Here is a 15,676-nt window from a genome sequence, read left to right as displayed (position 1 = left end):
GGTGGCTGCGATGAGCGCGCATCATTAAGACCATCCACAAACACTCACAAACCCCCGAACACACCCGCAAACACACATACATCACACACATCACATTACTCTACATAGACTCATAAGACAGTCATGCTGCATTTTACCACTCTCCCTGCTGAATTGCTCAAGGCTTACAGAAGTATTGATTCAGAGGTTTACTCACACCGCTGCTTTCGATATCTAGGCTAACAGGAAGAGGCCCTATGCACAGCCACAGCACAAGGTAAGCAGCGTGCAGTAAGTAGGACACCGATGCACCGAATTATTTTTTTTTATCGTTTATTCCTTTGCTCCCATGTCATTTTCCGCGCTACCGCGCTAGTGGGAAGCGCAGCAAGGAACGCAGGATGCCCCCGCTGTAGAGCTGCCGGTGCTTCTGTGATGGGGAAATAACAGAGGCGCTTTCCACCTTAAAAGACTGCGAGGCTGGGACTCGGGCAGACGAAACATTAGACTCGCCAGAGGGAGTTCATCCATACATTATGCATGAATCTGCTGAGTGTTGTCTGGAGAGGAGGCTCATGGGAAATGATTGAATTGCACACCCTCTGAAACGCTAGTCAGGTGTGGATTTGAGTCCCTCCGGCGTTCGGAGGGCCGCTTCGAGAAGCCTCGGCGCTGTACTAACACAGTTGCATGAAGTCAGAGGGTATTGAAAATATGTTTTCGCCGCACGGCGGCCAGGGGCGGGGTTTTGCAGGTGCGTATTAACCGCGGCGGCGGCATCAGGGCAGTGTGGCCGCGGCTCCCTGGCCAGACTCTGTCCCTCATTTGAAATGACTTGTCAGCACGTTGACGCCCCTTTCAAAATCAAAGCCTTATTAGAGGCGCCATACAGGGAAAGTGCTCTCAGCCGGCACGCGGTTCGTGGCGGGGCGTTCCACGGACAGCAAAGTATGCCAGAACAGCAGGGCACAGATGGCGGGGTGACCCGCGGTCTGAGGGGCGCCGGACTCCTCCGAAACCTCTGGGATCGGACCCTAGACCTACACCCCAGGGAGCGTCATTACTGCCAGGAAGTGGGTCGGACCGCGGAACAAATTTCTTCTCGAGAGCTCCCAATCAATCCTGCTACCTCCACGAGATGCTGCAGAGGGTAGACCGGAGGAATCATTCCCTATTTACTTCACAATTACTGTCTGGGCACGCCTGCGCAGCTGTACTCTGGGTCTGTGCTGCTTGACAAGTTTGAAAAGAATGAGTATCATTGTTATGTTTGTAAAATATTCAGACTCATGCAGTGGTACTTCTCTTGTTTGTGTCCTTGAACAAAGACAGGGATTTCTCTCGGGTTGGCTGTGAAGGGCACCTCCCTGCTCTGCCATGATAGGTCCATGGTCAATGTCATTCAGTACTCCAGACCTATAACACGCTTCCATTACTATGTACTGTCCTTAGATAGGATAAGACCGTGACATCTGATACTGTGCTGCTAATTAGGCTGGTTCAAGAGGCCAATTGGCATGAAATGTTCATGTATGTTCTGTATAGCAGCAAGAAGGATACTTGTCAATGTTTCTGGCAACAGAATAAAATGCAGCCTGTGAGAAGAAGCCTTTTTTCTCTGTCAGTTTCTGTGGCACAGCTCAAAAGTCAACACAGGCCATGAAACAGAGAAGTGTTCTCCTGCTAAGAATATGCTCACCAGCCCTCATTACTACAATAGCATTAGGGAAAAGACAAAAATAATTTAAGTGTGAGGAGGTGTTGTTTTTAACCGGGCTATGGCCTTTAACCGGGCTATCTTGTTTGCAGTGCTTTTTCTTTTGTGTGTCTAATTTCACTGTTTTTTTTAGCTTCAAAAGGGAAACTTTGAGCGCCAAAATTAATTGCTATTGTTGTTAGAAGTCTTCCTTTGAGAGAACTACCTCTGACATTACCTCATCGATCTCCTCTCCGGTTCCAGCTCCCTGATTGGTGCTAGGGGGGAAGGGCAGCCAATGAGACGGCGGCAGTCACACTGGCTTGGCAGGGGGATCAGTGCAGCAGCAGATGCTGGGCCCCCCCTCCTTTACAAAAGCTTTTTTGTCTGTTACTTTCAAGCCCCTGGAGACCTCACCTCTGACCTTTACCTCAAGCTCAACAGGCTTGCGTTTCCGTTATTTTACATATGGATTATTCCAGGGTCTCCCGCGTCTCCTTTCTTCCTCCAGTGATTCATTAAAAATTGCTGGGAGCATGCTGAGACAATTGGCAGCTAATGCGTTTCACAGAGCTTTGTGCTTGGATCTATTTTTCCAAAGCCTGTTTTGAGCGGGAGAACAGACTGCCGGGAGACTCACATACAGTAGAAGTTGCTTGGCTATTTCACAGGTCACTGGACAGCAGAGATTCTCTGCACAGTGCAGTAGAGTATCTGAAGGGTCTCAGTCCTTTGCAGTCTGGTAGCTGTGTGCCTTTGGTCGTTTTGGTGTGTCGTCTGAGCAGCCAAGGTCTAGCACTGTCTTTGCGGTCCCCTTCAGCCTGCCTGGAGCAGGTTTCCCCAGTCGGTCTCCCCCAGTCATCCGAGGCTAATTGCCGAATCGGGAGGCCGACCAGCAGGATGACCGGTCCCCGGAGGCCCCGCAGGTCGCTGAAACCCGGCCATTAGGAGAACATTTGGTAGCAGAATTAGCCCAGATTTCTGCTTTGAGTGGCTGTGAATGAAGTGCTATTGAGGGGCGGCTGAGCGCTCCAGCAGGCGCTCTCTAGGCAACACAAGAGCTTCCAGCCATGTCCTTGCGAGTGAGGCCTGGTGCTGGCTGCAAGCCGCCTGGCCGCTGTCGGACATGCTGCTCTGGTCCAGTCTCACTCTACGGGTCCTGTTATTAGCGGTGTTTGACATTGCTGTGTCCCCAGGTCTCGTGTTTCACCCGGGTTACTTTCTGCTAAAACACCTTCCCTTTGTTAACAGGGATGTAGGAAGCAAAGAGGCCAAGAGGCCGTTGACTCTTAATATGGAGGTTTCTGAGAAAATGTTGAAATTGCACGTCCTTAACTGTGAACAAGACAGGGTACAGACAGATCTCTCAAAATGCTGGTGTTGAGGTGCTGGGCGATATGCAGATTTCGCTGTACTTGTAGCCTTTTGCGCCTCTCCTTAAGTACATGAGAAATGTCTGCTGTCTGGGGAGCAGAAATCTCCACTCACACCCAGTGCGTGGGCTGACAGGCCGCTTCTCTGCAGCTGTTGTCGTGAGAAGGAGTCAGGAATCCTGCCGGTTGCCTAACCGTTGTGTCTGTCATCAGCAGGTATGGCCTCGGGATGGCTCCGGTGATGTCTTCCTGCGACGGCTTTACAGGCGGTCATTTAACAAGCGAGGAGACAGGAAACCCTGTGAGAGCCTGTCAGAGCGTTCCTCCTGGCCTCCATGGGAAATGCCATTACCTTAGCTGGGCCAGGAAGGAGCTCTCTTCCTTCTGTGTCTGCAGCATAGGGGAAGTCCCTGTTTGGAAGGCAGGCAGGAGAATATCAGCTTCCTTTATTTTTGAGCCAGGCAGAGCATAAAGTTTCTAGCTCAAGATGTTGCAGATGGGCAAAACGGTGCTTCCTAATGCCCACATAACCCTTTTTTTTATGTCATGTATTCCTCGAAATCTTTATTAACCTTTTTTTGCGGGGGAAGGCTTTAAAGTAGATTATAAAACACTGGGAATCTGTGACATTTGCAGAAGTCAAGAAGGGCCACAGGTGTAGTTTCCTTCCATGGCATGACTGAGAACGTTATAAAACTATCAAATCTGGAAGTCTTATATATAGAGCCACCATGCTGGGTACAATCTGTAAGAGGCTGTGCTTGGCTAATTTCACAGGTTTATGCGCTATGTCGCTCCCCTAGGCTTTTTTTAGGCTGTTTGTGTCAAAGGAGCACATCTGCAGCCAGTGCTTCTCCCCCGCTGCTGATCGCCGCGCACAGTCACGTCTAAGCCCCGTCTCAGGAGCATGTCCATGAGGCTACCGTGGCGTTCGTTTCCACAGAGACGCAGACCTCTCCGCTGTCAGGTGACAGGGCACTGCGGGCAGCCTGGTCCCGGTCAGCTGGACAGAGCTGGCCCGATCGTGCGAAGCACTAATCAAGCCCCGGCCTCTCCTCACTTTGACCCTCCCTGCAGGGCCACAGACAGCCTCAGAGAAGAGGAATCCAAGGAGGGATCCAAGGAGCTCTCCAGTATCTCACTGTGGATTTTTTTTTTTCCGTTTAAAGATTGTGGGTGCTTGTCTTGATGTTGAGCGTGTCGTTAATTGAATGACTGTTACCCGCTTGCATCGTGTGGTCTGTGGGATCTGAAGTCTTGTTGATTGAGATTGTTTACCCAAAGGCGTTTGGCTTCGCCCGGTGGTAAGAAGGTGGTAAGATATAATGGCTGGACAGAAGAAAAACAAAACGACATAATGGATGGACAAAAGGAAAAAAAATAATAATCTAACTTTCCAAAAAACATTTTGATTGGAAAGAAAAAAATATATAGGATTAAGTAGACATATCATTTATATGTTTTAGCCATATGTGTATGTATGGATTCAAGCTCTGGAACTCGTCAAATGCAAGAGTCACTCCAGTAATTTGGAGGAAGAATTCTAGATCAAATGACATCATGCTCGTCCTCAATGCTTTTTAGCTGCACCAAGCTGTGAGACATTCATGAGATCACTGAACTCAAGCTGGCTCGAAGCTGTGAATTCAAACTACCGGCAGACATCATTTGTCATAAAAATGAGCTGTTTCCTTTTAGATGTAGTATATTTTCTCTGGCAATGACATTATTTTTTGGCTTCTGTCCCAGCCTCATTTAAAGTTAGCTGTCATCCAGGCCCACCAGCGTTAAATAGGAAGAAAAAAAAACGATGCAAAGGTCGAGTGAAAGAATGTCAGGATTATTGGTGCAAACCTTACTACACTTCTGTTGCTGTTCTTCCATGCTACCAGAGAGAATGCCCATTCATTTATCCTAAGACATTGGACAAAATGGCTATTAAGCGTGCAAATATAAGAAAAGAGAAGCTTTAAGCCCATCAAGGGCCTTCAGTGGTTTTATCTAACGTGCACCATTGTAGGAAATCAAACTCAATTATTCTGTGGATACCCACACAAATCCATAGACATTCTCTGACTAGCCTTAAGGATGTGGCCGCACCGTTTCAGCATTACACATTGCAGACCGAAGTTGATGTGTACTGCATACGTGAGCAAGTGTGTTTTATATTATCATTTTAATTTATTGCAGTCCGCTTTTATTTCTCAACCATCGCTGTCTGCAGATTAGTCTTTGGACCATTTATGGCAGAATAATAAGCAATCCAGTCTATTGGTTCAAAGTCAGCGTCAATTGTGGAGGGTTATAAGATTCTGCCAGCTCATTATATGTTATGAATTCTGCAGCCTTTCTCCATCTGGCTTTGCATGTTTGGTGGCAGGAGACTGTAGATTTACATATACTACGCAGAACACCCTAGCATTTGATTCCAAATAGCTGTTTCCGTGTTTCTTCCCTTCCAAGCAATACAAAGAGTGAAATGTTCTCATGGCTGTAAAGCATGATTTCGCTAATTGCCCTCCTTTGTGTCATATGGGGTTTGCCTGACCCTAATTTCAGAAATGTGTTGAACACTGATGTTTGTAAACAGCAATTCCTGAGTTCTAATTCTTCAGTGATACTTTCACTGGAAAATTCTACTTTAATTCAACATTTTGTTTCACCGAATATAATTCAGCTTTGGGGTTTTTTGTTGTTTTGTTTATCTTTGTTTTGGCTTATTCAACATGGATATGCAGTCTCAAGTCTCAAGTGTCTTCCATTTGGGTAGCAAAAGTACGATGCGTGGTATTAACCCTATTCAAGGCAAGGAAACTTAGTACAGCTGAAAGAGTATTGCCTTAATGCGGTGTGTGAGCGCATTAAACATGCATTTGTCCACTTGTTATTGGCTCGCCGACCAGAGGACGAATTTGTGTGACATGATGTCATTCTGTTGTGGATGAGATGCCTCGCAAGCCTCTCCCGGCCCCTTTGGGTGTCATCACATCATTAGTTTTGCACATCGTAAATCACTCACTTTATCCTCTGTGCAAGAAAGCAATACAGATAAGATCACAGAAAGAGTGATCAAATATTACTGTCTCTCTGCCTCCCCTCTTCAGCAACACATGCATAATAGCTTAGTCATAAGGCTCACTGGAAGGTATCTAATGGCTGCTCTTGATTTAAATGATTGATTTCCAGCTGACGCCGGTGTCCAGAAAATGTGTGACGGGTTTCAAAAAAAAAAATATGATGTGAAGTCAGCTAGACTTCAGCGTGGAAGCACAAAAAACATGTTTCTGAAAATGCCAGACAAAACCTTGTTTTCAGAGATCTCTGAGGCAGAGTTCCAGACAGTAATAATTCTTTTTTTGAATAAAAATTAGCTGCTGCTTTTTTATTCGGGGAACTGTGGCTGCTTAATTACTCCTCCAGAGCTCGAGAGGTCTACCTGCGATCTATAACAGGAGCAAATGCCTTGGCTCGCCGGCTTCTTTGTGTTTCTCGTGGCCCTGCTTTCCTTCAGCAAATTAGATTTTAAAGCCGTCCGTTAGATTTGATTTAGGATTTAAAGACCTGCAGGCGCTTGGTTTCCTCCGTTGTTATTTTGATCACCTTGCGGTCGCTGCTAATCTGTAATCAATTTGTTTGCAGTACGCAACTCTGAGAGGCAATTGTGAGACTCGGTTCGCCCGATCCGAGATTAATGCCTCCTAAAGTTAAATAAATGCCCCCCCCCTCACCCCCCCCCCCGACCAGGTCCAATTACGTGGTCCGAAAAGGGGAATATTTTCCATCTTACTCACCCTCCACTTTGTCTCTTCCCTCTCCAGTCCCCCCTCTCCTTCCCGCTCAGATACGAGCTCACTTTTTGCAGATGGTTTAATTGCCGCTTTATCTCTGCACTCCCACGCACTTTAACTGTATCTTTTCAGCTGCACCTCTCGTCAAGTGCAAAGAGCGTTTGATTGAAGTGACCGTTGCATAACTAATATTTTCAAAAAATGAATATTGGAACCAGACTGTGCATTTTAAAGAGCAGATTAGTCTGAGTGTGTGTTGAACTTTCCGCCTGTTTGCACAGAAGCAGCGTTTTTTTTTTTTCTCCCCCCATGTTGTTTTGTTTTTGAACTAGTTAACTTGCTGTAGTTTGAATGATCACACCCAATGCATGGGCCTGACAACAGTTTGTTTGCGCTGCCAATCAGTGAGTAAGTGGCTCCTCTTTTTTTGACGAAAAAGACAGTTCCCATAGTGATTCATCACTGGGGTGACAACAGTGTCTTCCAACTGGTCATTTAAAGGGGTCTGAAGAAAGGCCTTTTACAAAGCAGCGGCAGTACTTTTCTGTAATTGTAACCTCCAAATAGGATGCAACCAAGAAGCAGCTGATTTCCGTAACTATGGGGTAATTGGAATTCTGAATGCACGTAACAGAGAGGCACTTTTGTTCTCCACAGGGACTACCCTCTGTCCCCTCTGTCTCCTGTGTGTCCCTTGGTCATGCATCCCGGGGACCCGTACGTGACAGTCATTTTTGTCGGCACGCATACGCACATGGGCAGTGGAAGGAACAAAGGCACCTGGCCGGAGGGCTGGCGCACTCTGCTCCCCTTCCCAAAACAGTCCCTTGCATGTTTTCGGTTCATGTTTTCCATAATTGCAACCCCATTTCTGAAAAAAAAAGGAAAAGAAAATGCCGTGCGTGCCGCCGGCTGTTTTTCTTCTCGTCCTCCAGTGCTGACAAACAGGTTAATACGAGGCCTATTAAGCATTCCCCCCTTAAGTTTCCCTCTGCTGTTTTCTAACAGAACGATTAGAACTGAAATTGAATTCCCTCTCTTTCCACAGTGACTGATCTGAGCAGCTACTCTATAGAGAGTGGTCTGCCCCCCCGCCTCCCCCCCTCCCCCCCACCCCCTCATCCCCACCGTCCGGCCCTGAATCCTCCCGACTCTCGCCTGTGTGTGCCGAGCACTCACGCTGTAATCGCTCCTCCGCAGAGTGTCATCCTCTCAACACCATATCAAAGCCACTTCACATCAGTCCGGGGGAAAAAGACTGGACCCAAACAGCCCTCCTCCCCTCCAGCTGCAATCTCAAGACATGCAACTCAGTGTCACAGAGTGCTCCGCCTCCAGCGCTGTCTGGGGATGGTGTGTGGTTATCATGTTTTAGTGTGTGAGATGTGACTTAGCCTGCTGTCCCTTTTGATAAATAAAGGGCATTTTCTGTCTTAGCTTGACTGTAGTGTGAACTGAACTAATGTGTTTATTTTTGCCGTTACCAGTGTTTCCAGCTATATCTGGTTTCCTTAATGGATGCAACGTGGGCAAAAAAAAAAAAAAAAAAAAAAAATCAAGCCAATGAAGCTACGCTATAGTGAGTTAGAGGAGAGAGAGGGCAGAGTTTATTGTGTCTGTTTTTGGGGCTTTGAGGGGGTGGATGTACAGCACTGTGATGCCAGAGCTGTGTGCGTGTGCGTGCGTGTGTGTATACAAGTGTGGGTGGGTGGGTGTGTGTGCTTGTAGCACTGTAGTGGAGCAGCTGTGTGTGTGAGCCTGTGTGTATGTTTGTGTGTGGTGGTGGGTGGGTGTGTGTGTGTCTATGATTATATCTGTATCTGTATGTGTGTTTTTGTGTGTTTATGTATGTGGAGGTGTATGTGTGTGTGTGTGTGTGTGTGTGTGTGTGTGTGTCTGTGTGTGTGTGTGACTCTGTATGTTGTCTTGAAGGCAGAGAAAGATGGTGTCACTTGTGTTGAGAGGAAAAGGAGGACTGTGACCTTGACTTACCACTATGCATTTATAATACTCCTCATCATGGTATCTTCCCTAGTGATTTCAAGCCAGCGTTTAAAATGAAGCAAAATGGAAATATGTGGAAAAGCAAGAATAACAATGTGCTGCATTTATATAGCATCTTTCATGGTTCTCAATGGAGGGGAATAACCCACTCCAACCACCAATGTGTAACACCCACTTAGGTGATGTGCGGCATCCATTTTGCACCAGAACATTCACCACACATCAGCTTATGTGCACAGAGATAACAATTTAAAAAACCCCAACACTGGTTGCATTTGCTGAGTCCATACATATTGGCAGTGGAAACAACACTGCTGTTACTTGTATGAGTTGGCTTAAGCAGTGAATTTTATTTTCTTTATTTCCCATGTGATTGCCTCTGTATATTCCTGCATGTCTCGTGCTATCTTCTGTGTATGAGCCCTTTAATGTGTGGCATAGACAGTAGCAACTGTTTTTTACTACTTAATTTTCTTTGTTCTTTACACAAAAGAAAATTGTGAATTAAATAGTGCTCTCTGTCTAAAAGAAAGGGTTAATTTGTTCACAGTGAGCTCATCTGAATGAGGTGATAATCAGCTGACTTTTTTATCACCATTCCTGTATTCAAAACTGCCTGCACTGAGTACCAGAACAAAAGGAATTCTTGCAAAGGTCTTGCAGGCTTTGAAATCCATAATAGGTGTCTCCAATTAATATTAAATACCATATGAAATTTGCATGTTTGCTTAAATGAATGCAAATTGAGAGAAAGCAACGCAATGCCTTCATTTTCTCTCCTGTGACACGGCCGTCTGTAAATACTGTCTATGGCAGTGGAGTGCAGTCAAGCCGTCAGTAGCCCAGTTTAGACCACACTGTGTCTAAACCGTGAAGAGTTAACGATGGGAGCGCCTTTCCCTCTCCTGTGTACTCTGAGCCCTGTTATCCTCTCGCTGCCAGAGTGGTTACCATATGCGCTGATCCTGGGCCAGTTAGCCCCTCCGTCTCATTCCTCCCTTTTTTTCTCTGAGCGAGTGGGAGGGCATGTCAGCTAGTGGCTGCACCGCAAGCACACCTGCACTCGGAGGAGCTAGAGCCGGACCGGGGTGGATCGTTGGCGTCTCTGCTCCCTGACACCCCCCCCCCCCCCTCCAGCCCCCCCCCCACCTCCCACTCACACCACCAACAGCACCCACGGGACCGCTGAGGCCTGGGCTGGCCCCTCCCACCCGCCCACCTTCCTTTCTCGAGGGGAGGGGTTGACCGCAGCAGCTTCATTCTTCATAAAGGCAGCACATGCACTCTCGCCTTCTTTGTCTCACTTTGTGTCCTGGAATACCACAGGGTTAAGGGCTTTTTTATCCTCTATTTCAATTTCACTAGCAGACCCCTTTAACGGCAGACCTTTACCATTACAGCTAAATGTTGTAATCCACAATGATTTACAAAGCACAGGCTAATTTGGGTGGGTGGCAGCCTAACTTCAACACAATGTTTAATAGCATTATCAATAATCTAGTTTATTGTTCATGGGGATTTTTTTTAAAAGGCTACATGAACAACTGCACATATATAAAAGGGCAGACCACAACTGACAGAACATCTGTCAGTCCGTCACACAGGTCAGTAGTAAACAGTGCTGTAAGAGTAAGTGCTACAATAACAAAATATTTCAGCAAAGTGTCAAGAGAGCATTAATTCCCTACAGTAATACACAAACAAATGTTCTACACCTCAGGTGCCCTCAGGTTCATCGCTCATCCTTTACTAAAATGATTTTTTTTTTTTTTGTTTTCCGGGTGCCGGCCGAGGCCACAGTCTCTTTCGTAAACGGCCGCCGCGATGTTGATGTTGCGGGAAGGCAGGGGAGGGGAGGGAAAGAGACAAAGGGCCGCACACGAGCCTCTGGTTTCTGCACGAGAAAGCCGGGAGCAGGAACAAGAAGCATGTTGTTTTGAAAAGGTGAGCCCGGCCCCGCTCCCCTGGGGCCGGTTCAGAGCGGAGCGGTGCATGAATGCACTGAGAGGGCCGCCGTTCAGGGAGCAGGAGGCGAGCTGGCCTGTCCATTACCGCAGACAGCTGTTAGAGCAGCAGAGGTGGCTGGTCCGGCTCTATGTAATGTGACAGCCGAGAGGGAGATCAAGCGCAGGAGCCGGCTGCGGTCGCTGCTGTCAGCCCCCCATGTGGTTCACGCACACACATACACCGCACACATACAGATGCACAGATTGCCAGATGGACTCTCTCACACATATACACTCTCAAATGCACATGGATATGCTCTCATGTAGACACACATCTACACACACGCGCGCACACACACACACACACACACACAGACTCACAGCCACACTTTCACACACACACATACACACAATCTCATACGCACACAGACATGTTCACACATAGAACTATATTCACACATACACACAGACTCACAGACACAGTCTCACACACGTACACACACGGAGACGCTTTTATAATTGCACAGTTGTACACACACACACATACAGAGAGCACGCCTGGATGCTGTCTCCACGCTACTCTCCACCTGGTTCCGGGGGCTGAATTCACACCTTAGCGAGACGCCATTGAAGCCCCCCCCCCCCCACCCCGACCATTTCCAGCCAGTGAGGGAGGAGAGGCAGGGCTGCTCTAACCCCGCCTGCTGTCCGCCATCCCTCTTTCCGCACCACCAGAAAAGCGAGACAGTGGCCGGGTGTCAACGCCACAGGAAGCGGGGCAGGCTCCGAGGAGATGACAGGGCGAATAGCGCACTGTCTACCTCGCAAACGCGCAGGCTGAGTGACACGTCTCAGACATGCTACTCACTCGTATCGATGCCAGTCGGTGTTTGATTCCAAACACACTTTATTGTTGTGTCTCTAATGATTTGTCAGCAAAGGGCCTGGGAGTATTGATCGAGCCGTGACAGGTTTACTTTTTAAGTGCCCGAATGACTGCAAATGCGGAGCGCGAACAAAAGGCCCGTTATCACATTTTCTGTTCCCAGAACATGAGGCGATATGCCGCAGCCTCTTCGGCAACTTCAAGCGCAATTGGCAATTTGGTCTTTATTCATCTTTTTACTGTTCAGGTTATGGACGGTCCGTGATCATACCCTGACTGGTGGAGGCGCTGATGAACATTGTGGGTTTCACAGGAAGTGAACAACGCAGGAGCTTGATTGAGTTAAACTATTCATCTACGAGAATGCAAAAGTGCAGTCGTTTTTATTGTGCGCAAGTATGTGTGGGACTCGGCTGGCCTTGTCTTTTTCATTTAGTTGTACTTCTGCCATTATGAATATAAAGTGTGCCATTTATTTAAATGTTCCTTCTGCTTTATATCCTTTTAAAATATGAATTGAAACCTATTATAACCCCATATTTTATTCCTTACTGTAATGTTTTATAAAGTACAAGGGGACATCTTTTCTTTGTCATTAAAATGCAAAGTAATTTATTGCCTTTACTAATAGGTAATAGGGTTGGTTGAAAAAACCGCCCCTTTGAAGCACAGGGCAAGTGCCACAGTTGACATAATGCTCTGCACTTGGAGGGTTTCTCGGCACCACAGAGCTAGGCGTGTCAAGCGGGCCAGCAGAAACAGGGTGTTCTAGCGCTGCGGTGGACTAAAATTTGGTCTTCCTTGGATACGTTTACCTCTTGCATCGGCTCGCTGTCTGCTTCTTTGTGTTCGCGACCGCTACAAGCCCTGTTCTAGATAATGACCAAGATACTGTAAGCGCCTGCAAGGGGAGGGCAGTGAGGTGGGGGGAGGACTCTCTTGCCAGCGACGTTCACCTTGAACAGGACAAAGCCTTTCCCCGAATCTCCAGCAGGCTCTATTCTCTGCAGAGCTCCCCCTAGTGACCTAGTTGTAAATCGACACATCCTTCTCTCTCCTCCACACCCCCCCCCCCCCCCCCCCCATCAAACCTGACCCTTGCCTGCTGCTCCTGCAAAGGAGAAAACTGCTGAAGACCTGAAAACCAGCCACCATCCCCCTCCCCCAAACACACATGATTTGAACCGGCTGGTGTGTCATGATATGGTGTGTGTATGTATGCTTATGTTGTGAACATGAATCCAACAAGAGTAACAATATAGACATGTTCAAAAATGTACAAACAGAGCTGACAGATACATCGAAATACTAGGTATTTCAATATTTAATATACAATACCATCTAATTTTCCTTTAGTCAATACATCTTGACTGGTTTTAAACCATCAAGCTACCATTAACCCAAATTGTTTGGAATTTGACTTGTCAGCTCCAAACAGTTTGACAACAATATGTCGTATTCACTTTTAATCAGGGTAACATCTGCACTGCTGATTGAGATGGTACAGTCCAACGCTCTTTACCTCTGCGGCAGTGTACAATTGATCCTAAGGTCCCAGGGATACGTGCAGATTATTGTATCTCAATACCGTGAGCCTAGTTTGTTTTTTTTTTTTTTAACCATCCGTTATCGGAAAGCATTAAGGGATCGTTTGGAATGCGTCGCATCGGGGATTAGAAATCATTTTCCTGTCAATTGTGTTTGGAGAGAGCCTAGCAGAAAGCACTCTCTGATGAAGAGGAGCCCGTTATCAGATGTAAAGGGCGCAGGAAGGGAGACCTGAACACAGAGAACAAGCCCTTTATTGAGAGCGCCCGGGCAGCGTGCTGGTGGGAGAGCGGGGAGTCAGAGAGGCCTTTCCTGGCTGCTGTCCAAGCAGCCAATCAATGCGGCCTGGAGTCAATGGAAGTTAAAATCTGATCCGCGTCCATCCACACTGCAGCAGAGGGGATGAGAGACGCTCCTTTGAAATGATACAGCCCTCACAGCTCCATTTTTCCCCCCTAACCTTTGGAGTTCATTTTTTTCCTCCTGTATGCAGTATGTGGATGAATCCTCACCCCCCCCCCCCCCCCCCCCACAGCTGAAATTAGTCGCAGCCAGCAGCCAGCAGGAACTGAATCTCAGCACATCTGAGCGAAGAGGCGGGTGGTTAATTTTAGCCACTGACCCAATTCCATGCTGAATGAAATAAAAAGAAAAAAACTGATTATATATGTGTATATGTCTGAATGTGTGTGTACATGTATATGTATATATATACATTGTATATATATATATGTACACACACCCACACACAGTCACAGACAACATAGCCTCTAAGCCCAATCGGCTTTAAAGAGGTTTAGTACCCTCATTACTCTACTGTGATTAAAGAATAGGAAGTCGTTCTTAAAAAAAAAGTGACAGTGCAGTTAGTCACTTGTCTTTTGGTGAGTGGCGTAATGAGTTCCTCTGGCAACCAGGCCACCCTGCTGTTTTGGATACTGAAGTTGCTGCATGTTTTAGTCATAGCAAAGAGTCACCTGCATGATGGTGCACGTACACTCTGCTCATTACTTCATCAGGAAGAGAGGGGACTGTTTTCCAGGCACTCAAGCTGTGAACTGTTTGGTGTTTTCACACTTTATTAAACTCTTCAGGGTTCGGCTACAACAGGCGGCGATTGGTTTTTGAATTGCTGGTAAAAAAAAAAAAAAAAAAATAGACTGTAAACTTACCAAGAGGAGAGTCAGGAATGCAGCATTTGTTTGGTTTTCATATTGACCACAAGTCTCGTTGCTCTGATTGCAAATACCACATGTTGAATTTTGATTTCCCTCTTCAATGAGGGTCAAGCTGTTTACCGAATGGCACTTTAAATAGTTTGGTGACTCATTTGCTAACATAATCATAGAGGAGACGGTAGTGCAGTCACTCCATCTTGTCTCCCTGAGCTGAGGTGATCAGGTGATTCTTAATGTTATGTAGTAGAGATTCTCAAGAATTTCTCCCTAGCAATATGTGTGCTGTCAAGTATTGAAATCTATTTCCCACTACGATTCTTGACAATGCTTTCACACATGAAAACACCTATGCAAGTAATGCTCATGTTGATTCTGTAGTATTAACTTGCATAGTTATTAGATGTGCCTGATGAACAAATGCACTCATAAGTAAAGAAATCTGAGAAGCATGTTTATTTGGGTTTGTATTTGTGTCAGCCACATTTTGTATGAGAAAGGCAATCATTTTACTAATTTCTCAAACATAATATTGAATCCCAGATGCAAGACATCTCCTTCTGTCTCTCACCTCTCCCCCTCAATCCCAAAACAGATTTTGAATTTTGTTAATGGCTCTGATGCAGTAGATTTTAAGTGTTTCTGACCCTGCATTACTCTAGATTAGCCCTAACAGACACAGTGAAAGTGCTAATTGAGAGCTAATTCAGAACTCACTGCTAATGTTGTGTGGAAATCAGGCTTGCTGGTTTTATTTTATCCCCCCCAAGGAATCTTGTGAAGCGTCTGTGGAGGTAAAGTGTGAATGAGATGAACACCATTTGTCCCGGGGGGACATGGAAAACACAACCAGAGCTGAGTCACTTCCTACTTCCTGCTTCATACACAGACCAGTTCAAAGCAGTCAGGAAGACAAAGGCAGGATTCTTCCCTCTCAGCTTGCAGAAGGGGTGTAATTCAATCCTCCTGCTTTGCGGTTTGTCTTTAACTCTTAAGTTTGTTAAGGCGAGTGTCTTTTTTTTTAAAGATGCCTTTCACAACAGTGTAAGCTTGGTGGTCGCTGAGATTACTGGAGCGTGCGTGAACGTGACTTCAGAGTTGAACCCTTGCTTAGGCTTGCTGTTCAAAGTGCAGGACGCGCTGCAGTGTGACAGACCCGCGGCCCCGCCAGCCCTGACACATCTGCCTCGTGAGGTCCACTGTAAATGGGACGTTTTGTTTCAATCCCGGTTGTGTGGTGACCGCGATTTAGGCAAGGAAACCTCTGTGCACTGGGCGCTT

This window comes from Megalops cyprinoides, chromosome 13, assembly GCF_013368585.1.
Source record: "Megalops cyprinoides isolate fMegCyp1 chromosome 13, fMegCyp1.pri, whole genome shotgun sequence".
NCBI lineage: Eukaryota > Metazoa > Chordata > Actinopteri > Elopiformes > Megalopidae > Megalops > Megalops cyprinoides.
Note: the sequence above shows the minus strand (reverse complement) of the source record.